The sequence below is a fragment of the Macrobrachium nipponense genome, chromosome 18 (assembly GCF_015104395.2).
Source record: "Macrobrachium nipponense isolate FS-2020 chromosome 18, ASM1510439v2, whole genome shotgun sequence".
In the NCBI taxonomy this organism is placed as follows: Eukaryota; Metazoa; Arthropoda; class Malacostraca; order Decapoda; family Palaemonidae; genus Macrobrachium; species Macrobrachium nipponense.
This window is the reverse complement of record NC_087211.1, coordinates 85,440,668-85,450,667: the sequence shown is the minus strand read 5'-3', so window position 1 is coordinate 85,450,667 and position 10,000 is coordinate 85,440,668.

Here is a 10,000-nt window from a genome sequence, read left to right as displayed (position 1 = left end):
AATTAATTCAGTCTTTTGTTACTTTCTGGAAAATAATCAATAACAAACATAATATAAGCATTAATCTGCAAATGGAAATTTATTTTTAAAAAATCATTTTAATATACAAAATAATCTGCAAATTTCAAATGAAAAACTGTAGAAAAAATAATCTTAATATACAAAATAATCTGCAAATCTCAAAATTAAAAATTATACCTAAAAAACCAATCTTAATCGAAATACAGTAATCTGTGCATTCCAAATACAAAAAAAAAACATATAAAAAGTAAATGCACAGAATATAAGCAAACGTAACGAAATAATAATAATTATCGGGCGAACTTGGCAGAGGCGCAACTTCCAACTCTAACGATGACACGCTCAAATGACACTGGCTTGTTAATGTTGACTAATTGCGTATTAGTTCACTGCTCATTAGTCACGTCGTCTGTCTTTAATCATAATTAATGACTGACAATTACCGACTGTTAATTATCAAACACCGAGCGAAAACACAGAAATACAGAGTTGGTGCTCTGTATCATTCTGCAATTACATTATGTAGTGAGGCAGTTGAGTTGCGAGTGATTGTCCGAATTATCGGTCAGTCGTCACTGGTCAGTCTATTTTTCCGTCGTTAATCTATCGTGACTGATAAAAAGAATTTTTGTTCGTTGTATAGGAAGTAGTACAACATCCCAATATTACGCATGAAATTGCGAGTAGCTGAATGTGTATAGTTATCCTCAATATGTACATACGCGCACACACACACCCATATATATATATATATATATATATATATATATATATATATATATATATATATATATCTATATTAATGGGCCTTTTAAAGATATGAATATCTATCATAAGGACACCAAGGCCAAAACCCGGAACAGCATTTTGTACAACTTTATTGGGACATGTTTCGAGTAGTACTATCACTCGTTATCAACCTACAAAATTAAAATGAATGACATTAGAAGTTCTTGCAATCAAATTCTCAATAATAAAATGATATGTATAAAATTATAAGAGTACGTTAAAAGATAGCTAATACTTTAAGTAAAAAACCTTAATAATAAATTTCACACTTCAGTCTTTAGAAAGCCTACTTTCACAGGTCTTATGTCTAAATTTCAATCAGCTACACCTTTGAAATATAAGATGAATTTAATATTTTACGCTAGGTTACCAGAGCATATAAAATTTGTTCTAGCTATTTGAAATTAACACGAAGAATTGGAATTTCTAAGGTCACTCTTAAAAAACAATGGCTATCCGTTTAATTGCGTAAATACAATATATTGGTAAACAGCTTTCAAATTATATGTAAACAACAACCTGAAACTACTGCTAACGTAAAGAAACCTGTTATTTATCTACCTTTAACTTTTACTGGAACTCAAAGTTACGATCTAAAAAAGCAATTAATTTCTATTTTGTCCATTGGTTACCCTCAGCTAGATATCAAAAATATTATTTTACTTTACAAAATAAATTAGGAAATTTCTTTAAAAATTAAAGACCCTATATACCAACAAGCCTTCGCTCCAATCTGATCTATAAATGGCAGTGCAGTGGTTGTGATGCCACTTACGTTGGAAAAACTACCAGATCAGCTTGGATGAGATGGTTTGAGCACCTTGGTAGGTCTTTCGTACAGGCAATTATCTTACAAGACCTAGTTATAGTGCAATAGGGACACAGCGAGGAGTCTGATCACCCTTTACATATCGATGATTTTTTCTATTTTTAACCTCTGCCCAGTTTGTTATAGACCATCGACATTTTTGAAGTTTTATATTCTGTTAAGATAAAGCCTTCCTTGGCTAGAAATTGTTATGATTTTACCTCAACTTTTGAGTTTTTTAGTCTGCATCCTGCTGGTTTGTATATCGACTTAGTATATTTTACTGTTCTTTCGTACATCCGTTTTTGTGACTTAATTTGCATTCTGCTTTATTTTATTTTATCTACTCAATTGTTTCATTTAGCAATTTTTAATTTTAATTTTTTTTTAAAGTATTAGCTATCTTTTAACGTGCTCTTATCATTTTTATACATATCATTTTATTATTGTAATTTGATTGCAAGAACTATAATGTCATTCATTTTAATTTTGTAGGTTGATAACGAGTGATAGTACTACTCGAAACATGTCCCAATAAAGTTGTACAAAATGCTGTTCCGGGTTTTGGCCTTGGTGTCCCCTTACTGATATGTAGATGGCGCTTCCCTGCTGGTGTTTCAATTGATATATATATTATATATATATATATATATATATATATATATATATATATATATGTATATATATAATCATATCTATAATAAATAATTGGGCCTTTTTATTATATACAAGAATGGTAAATGTCCTAAAGAACAAATTTTTGTTTTGACTAGGAGCATTAAATTGCATACCATGTGATTAACAGAATGTGCTGAGTAGCAGGCATCGTATAGAGAGGTCTAGCAGCCTCATCCCAAACAATAAATAACATAAAAGAATTAAAATGATGAAGATGAATGGAGGTAACGAAAACAAAAGGAAAAACTGAAGATATACACACGACGAAAGCATTCATTTTGTATAGAGAGAGAGAGAGAGAGAGAGAGAGAGAGAGAGAGAGAGAGAGAACTAGGAATACGGCACTCTGTTCATCCCAAGTCGACACAGCAGCAAGTGTTGGTCATGACCTCTGCTGCCCTATTATGACCCATTTGCTGACATTGTGGAAAAGGGTGTGCCATTGACATATGATGCACATGCATGTGTCACATGCATGAATGGACTGACGGGATCCTTTATAAAATCCATCAGTTGCATCCACCAAACTATTTTACAAAGTTTAGAACCCTCCCCTCCGCTCCAACGGAACTCATCACAAATGCAAATGTTTGTAAATGCAGTTGCCAAGCCTTGAATTAATATTCACCGCCCTTTGATACGTACTACATGTAGTGATCGTTACAACCTTTGATAAGGCTTTTAATGCCTCCGAATAAACGTTTAAGTACTAATTCATATGCCCGGGGACCAATGAAAAACTGCCTATTGTCCCTGAAATGGCAGGACGTTATCTTTTGACATACCTAATAATACTGTCAGCCCTTGTTTATGGCCCTTTTAAAATACGTCATTTCTCTTACAAAAATCTGGAAAAAATTATACCTAAATATATCGACTACTGTCCGGTGATATTCTTGGAAATGCAATTCTTTTCGTCCAAAATATGTATGTATGTATGAAATATATATATATATATATATATATATATATATATATATATATATATATATATATGTGTATGTATGTATGTATGTATGAAAGATAGTTTACGGACATACATAGATATATACAATATATATAATATAATAATATAATATATATATATATATATATATATATACTATATATATATATATATATATATATATATAGTATAATATATATATATATATATATATATATATATATATATTATATATATTATATATATATGTATATAAACACTTTATATGTATATTATAATTGTAAACTATAATAGGATTTTTCTACCTCATTTCAAAAACTTCTGTGCTACCACGGAAAATTCCAGTATTTATAGCAGTCCGCTTTAAGTAACAAAAGAGCACTTTTCCCTCTCTTTCAGCTTGACCAAAATTGACATTCGCGATCTTCTATTGTAATAATAACTAAGAATAATGTTCATTTTTCGTGAACGCAACCTGTAAATACAGACATTTTGTATTCAAGTACTATGTATTCAAAACTATAATAAAAACATTTCCCGACTTATTTCAGGATTAGATTGCACATTATTTCCCACTAAGGAAAACTCCAGTATTTATATTCGGTTTTATGAATCAAACAGCGTTTTTCCTATTCTTTCGACACGACTAAAATTCGCGACCCTTATTATAATAACTAAGAATAATACTCATTTTTCCCCCAAATGCAACTCGTAACAGTTTTTTACGCTAATTCTCGTTATAAACATTAACATCAATTACCAACTAAGGTTCAGAGACACTCACTCCATTCTCGCTCAGTTCACCTGTAAATACAGATCATTTCACAATAAAACTCATACATTACCTGAATAAATCTTGATTTAGGTTGAATCGTTGTTCATTGAGCAAGAAGAAGAATATCCGATACTAATGAGAGAACTGACGCGAAAGTCCTCATTATTTTGTCATTGTTTTGTTTGTATGGTGTTTTTACGTTGCATGGAACCAGTGGTTATTCAGCAACGGGACCAACGTCTCTACGTGACTTCCGAACCACGTCGAGAGTGAACTTCTATCACCAGAAATACACATCTCTCACTCCTCAGTGGAATGCCCGAGAATCGAACTCGCGGCCACCGAGGTGGTACGCCAACACCATACCGACCACGCCACCGAGGCGCTATTATTTTGTTATTAAAGTCAATTCCTGTTCTTAAAGAATATCTCAAATACCCTCCTCTCAAGTTTCCGTAACATAACGTTAATTTACAACGAGGTATTTTCATAATATTACGGTCGTTGTTGTTGTTGTTGTTGTTGTTGTTTTTGTTATTCCCGCATACCGGGCAAGCAAGCACGTGCACAGAACCGGCCAACGCCGTAAAATCATTAAACGCTTCCCCCTCACCCCGCCCCCCTTCAATAATTCTGATATCCTGAACTCCCATTATTGCTCAATTTGCTGCCGTATTTAACTAGAACAAACATTCTGGATTAACCATTTGCAATGCCATTACTCTAAAACCCCATTATGTAAGGGGTTGCGGAGAGAAGCACTTTATTTACTCCTACGCTCCATTAGATGTCCGTAAATTTCAATGGTCCGATTTAATAATTCGGAAACGCCGAATATTATCAATGGGGTCTACACCCCCCGCCCCCCCCCCCCCCCCCCACAGCCCCCGGCTTTTATTCCCGCGTCGCCTAACTGATGGTATTTGCTCGTACAAACATAGTCGCCGCGAAGCCAAATGAGTTACTTTCTTGACCTGATTGTAATGCCAACTGCTGATGTGGGGGAGGGGGAGGGGAAGGGGGATGGGAGGGGAGGGGAGGGAAGGATGGAGAGGGGGAGGGGAAGTGGAAGGGGAAAGAGCAATGAAAACAACTGCAGTTGCTTGTGGATCAATACTTAATTGCTTGTACTTGGATGCCGCTGTAAAATTACCACAAATTGCACATCAGTAATTTGAAGTCGATTTTTTCATTCCAACCAAAAAGCATGATTTTGGAAGCCTAAACTTGCACATTAATGCTTTGATACACAGTAGTGTTTTTACTGACGAATGCGTCTATACTGAGGTCTTCAATGCATACACATCAGTCCCACAAAACAAGACTAAAATTTGTACGTAAAGACTAAAAAACCAAAAACATGTATATGAATACCTTAACTTTAAGAACCGTGTTCAGATGCTTGTTTATTGGTCATAAAACAATCTACCATATTAATTTGAATTGTATATAGTTAACTCACTGTTCTTGTTATATTGTATGTGTGTGTGCATATGCCGATACCCTTTTTTTGTGTGTGCGTGCGTGTGTGTATCATTCTGGTCAGAGACTTCCACGCAACAGGATATTTCTTCATTACTCGGCTCCTGATAACAAAACATCAACGGACAACAGACACACACAGACAGAGAGAGAGAGAGAGAGAGAGAGAGAGAGAGAGAGAGAGAGAGAGAGAGAGAGAGAGAGAGAGAGAGAGAGGGTCCTGCATTATCAGTTTCGCCATATGCATACGTCAATTATACACTGCTATCATTTCGCTAATTGGCAATGTTATCTTTTGATTTTATGACCTCGACTAATTGGGAATCACGTTCCCGGGGAAAAAAAATGAGGTCAGTTATGGCGAACGAATGCATGTCCTGAATAAGCAGGTAGCTCTATTCAGCGCTCTATTTAGCTAGTGTTAGATCTGGCGTACGTGACACGGGCACGGGTCAGCTACTGTGATGTGATAGATGCCCGACGGAAAATCGGTAGACTAAACTGATAAGGGACGCAATTAATTGATGTTCAATTCACCTAAAAAATTATTATTATTATTATTATTATTATTATTATTATTATTATTATTATTATTATTATTATTTAGTTGAAACTTATTCACATGCAACAAGCTTAGAGGGGGGGTGCGGTGGACCCCTGACTTGAAATTCAAACTTCCGAAGAATACGTGTTCATCTGGAAGAATAATAAAAGTTAGGGAATCCAGTTTATTCCGTAGAATAACAAAAGTAAGGGATTCAAGTTTATTCCGTAGAATAATAAACTAAGGGAATCCAGTTTATTCCGTAGAATAATAAAAGTAAGGGATTCCAGTTTATTCCGTAGAATAATAAAAGTAAGGGATTCCAGTTTATTCTGTAGAATAATAAAAGTAAGGGATTCCAGTTTATTCCGTAGAATAATAAAAGTAAGGGATTCCAATTTATTCTGTAGAATAATAAAAGTAAGGGATTCCAGTTTATTCCGTAGAATAATAAAAGTAAGGGATTCCAATTTATTCCATAGAATAATAAAAGTAAGGGATTCCAGTTTATTCCGTAGAATAATAAAAGTAAGGGATTCCAGTTTATTCTGTAGAATAATAAAAGTAAGGGATTCCAGTTTATTCCGTAGAATAATAAAAGTAAGGGATTCCAGTTTATTCCGTAGAATAATAAAAGTAAGGGATTTCAGTTTATTCCGTAGAATAATAAAAGTAAGGGATTCCAGTTTATTCCGTAGAATTATAAAAGTGAGGGATTCCAGTTTATTCCGTAGAATAATAAAAGTAAGGGAATCCAGTTTATTCCGTAGAATAATAAAATAAGGGAATCCAGTTTATTCTGTAGAATAATAAAAGTAAGGGACTCCAATTTATTCTGTAGAATAATAAAAGTAAGGGAATCCAGTTTATTCCGTATAATAATAAAAGTAAGGGAATCCAGTTTATTCCGTAGAATAATAAAAGTAAGGGAATCCAGTTTATTCCGTGGAATAATAAAATAAGAGAATCCAGTTTATTCCGTATAATAATAAAAGTAAGGGAATCCAGTTTATTCCGTAGAATAATAAAAGTAAGGGAATCCAGTTTATTCCGTATAATAATAAAATTAAGGTAATTCAGTTTATTCCGTAGAATAATAAAATAAGGGAATCCAGTTTATTCCGTAGAATAATAAAAAAGGGAATCCAGTTTATTCTGTACAATAATAAAAGTAAGGGAATCCAGTTTATTCTGTAGAATTATAAAAGTAAGGAATCAGTTTATTGCCATAAAGAATTAAAATAAAATGGGAATCCAGTTTATTCAGTAGAATAATAAAAGTAAGGGAATTCAGTTTATTCCGTAGAATAATAAAAGTAAGGGAATCCAGTTTATTCCGTAGAATAATAAAATAAGGGAATCCAGTTTATTCTGTAGAATAATAAAAGTAAGGGAATCCAGTTTATTCTGTTAAAATATAAAATAACGGAATCCAGTTTATTTCCGTAGAAAATAAATAAAATAACCAGTTTATTCAGTAATAATAAAAGTAAGGGAATCCAGTTTTATTCCGTAGAATAATTTTTAAAAGTAATTAAAAGGGAAATCCGTTTATTCCGTAGAATAATAAAAATAAGGTGGGAATCCCCAGGTTTATTTTAAGGGGAATAATTTAAAAGTAAGGGAATAATTTAAAAGTGGTAAGTTTAGTAGAATAATAAAATAAGGGGAATCCATTATATTGTAGAAATAATAAAGTAAGGGAATTCTCCGTTTATTCCATAGAATAATAAAATAGGGATCCATTTTATTCAGTAAATAATAAAATTAAGGGAATTCGTTTATTCCGTAGATATAAAAGTAAGGGAATCCAGTTTTATTCCGTAGAATAATAAATAAGGGAATCCAGTTTTTCTGTAGAATCGATAAAAGTAAGTGAATCCATTTTATTTCTGTAGCATAATAAAGTTAGGGAATCCCTTTTTATTCCGTAGAATAATCACATACTGGAATTCCCAGTTTTAATTTCATTTAGAAATAATAAAGTCAGGGAAGCCAGTTTATTCCCCGTAAAATAATCAAAGTAAGTGAAATCCAGTTTATTCCTAGAATAATAAAATAGGGAAAAAATCCAGTTTTATTTCTGTAGATAAGAAAAAAGGAGGGAATTCCAAAACTTTTTCGTAGAATACTAAAATAAGGGGATCAGTTTTTCTGGTCAGAATGTAAAAGTAGGGAATCCTGTTTATTCAGTAGAATAATAAAAGTAAGGGAATCCACTATATTCCGTAGAATAATAAAATAAGGGACTCCAGTTTATTCTGTAGAATAATAAAAGTAAGGGAATCCAGTTTATTCAGTAGAATAATAAAAGTAAGGGAATCCAGTTTATTCTGTAGAATAATAAAATAAGGGAATCCAGTTTATTCTGTAGAATAAAACGAACCTTCTCACAGGAAACTCTTAAACTTAGCAGACGTACTTAACATCGAAGGACACCAGTTTCAGGGAGATGATAACACAAACAGCTTATTCCAAAATCAAGGATGTAAGAAATACAAGGGCATATTTTAATCTTCTTGCATATTCGCTTGGCTGAGAGTATAAGTCAAGATATGTGGGTAAAATACATAAGATACTTGATGGACAAAAGAAAGACGTCCCCTCCGTCTTTCTGTTTTTGTATATAAAGGCCTGTCAACTTCTTTTATATTCAGTGTGAACTTGAAAAGGTAGAAAAAAGTTAAGTATATCTTAGTTTTACCAGACCACTGAGCTGATTAACAGCTCTCCTAGGGCTGGCCCGAAGGATTAGATATTTTTACGTGGCTAAGAACCAATTGGTTACCTAGCAACGGGACCTACAGCTTATTGTGGTATCCGAACCACACTATATCGAGAAATGAACTTCTATCACCAGAAATAAATTTCTCTGATTCCGCGTTGACCGAGCCGGGAATCGAACCTGGGACCACCGGATTGGCAGCCCAGCTCGAAAACCACTCGTCCAGCGTGGAACTTGAAAAGATAGAATATACTACGAAAGTACTTGTTCCAAGTCCCTGTTTTACTTACCCTTCTACCGTGGATTTAAGGATATTCTCAAGTGCGTGTTCCTTCGTGCTACATTGGAGATATATATATATGTGTGTGTGTGTGTGTGTGTGTGTGTGTCTGTGTGTGTGTGTGTATAATAAATTTATTGTGTATAATGAATCGATCCTATATATTCTATATATAAATATAAGTATATATCTATATATATATATCTTATATGTGTTGGTTGTGTGGGTGTGTGTGTGTGATAATATCAATGATCTATATAGTCTATATATATATATAATATATGTCCTATATTATATACATACATACATACACAGTGTATGTACGGTTCACCTTGCTTATCAACCAACTACACTTCCGAAACCCTTGTAAAGAGAACGAAGCGAATGACGTCGCATAGCGCCTTAAAAACGTCATCCCTTGGGCGATAAGAAGCGACCCCTCACGATTAAAAGCCACTGCAGGAGCGCTCAAACGTCTAAAGCTAAAGAGATTGAAATGCCTAGCTATCACATCCCAAACAGGAGGAGGGCGCCGCTTTGCCTTATCGAAATGACGCGTTATAAAATAAAAATCTTATGCGTTTGTCCGCTGCAATGATTTCCTTTCGTACCGTGATCTGCAATAAATCCTTTAGACAGCAGGAAATGTTTCTAAAGGAGGAGGAGGAGGAGGAGGAATGGGTGAGGAAAAGCGACAAAAGGAAGGGCTACAGGAAAATGGCAAAGTTTGCAGGCTTAATATAGGAAAAATTATATATTATATATATATATATATATAATAAATATATTATATATATGTGTGTGTGTGTGGTGTATATAATATATATATATATATATTATATATATTATCATATATAATATATATATATATATATATATATATATATATAATTCAATACATAGATCACTTAATAAGCATCCAAAAATACAAGATTCACCGTCAAGCGTGTAC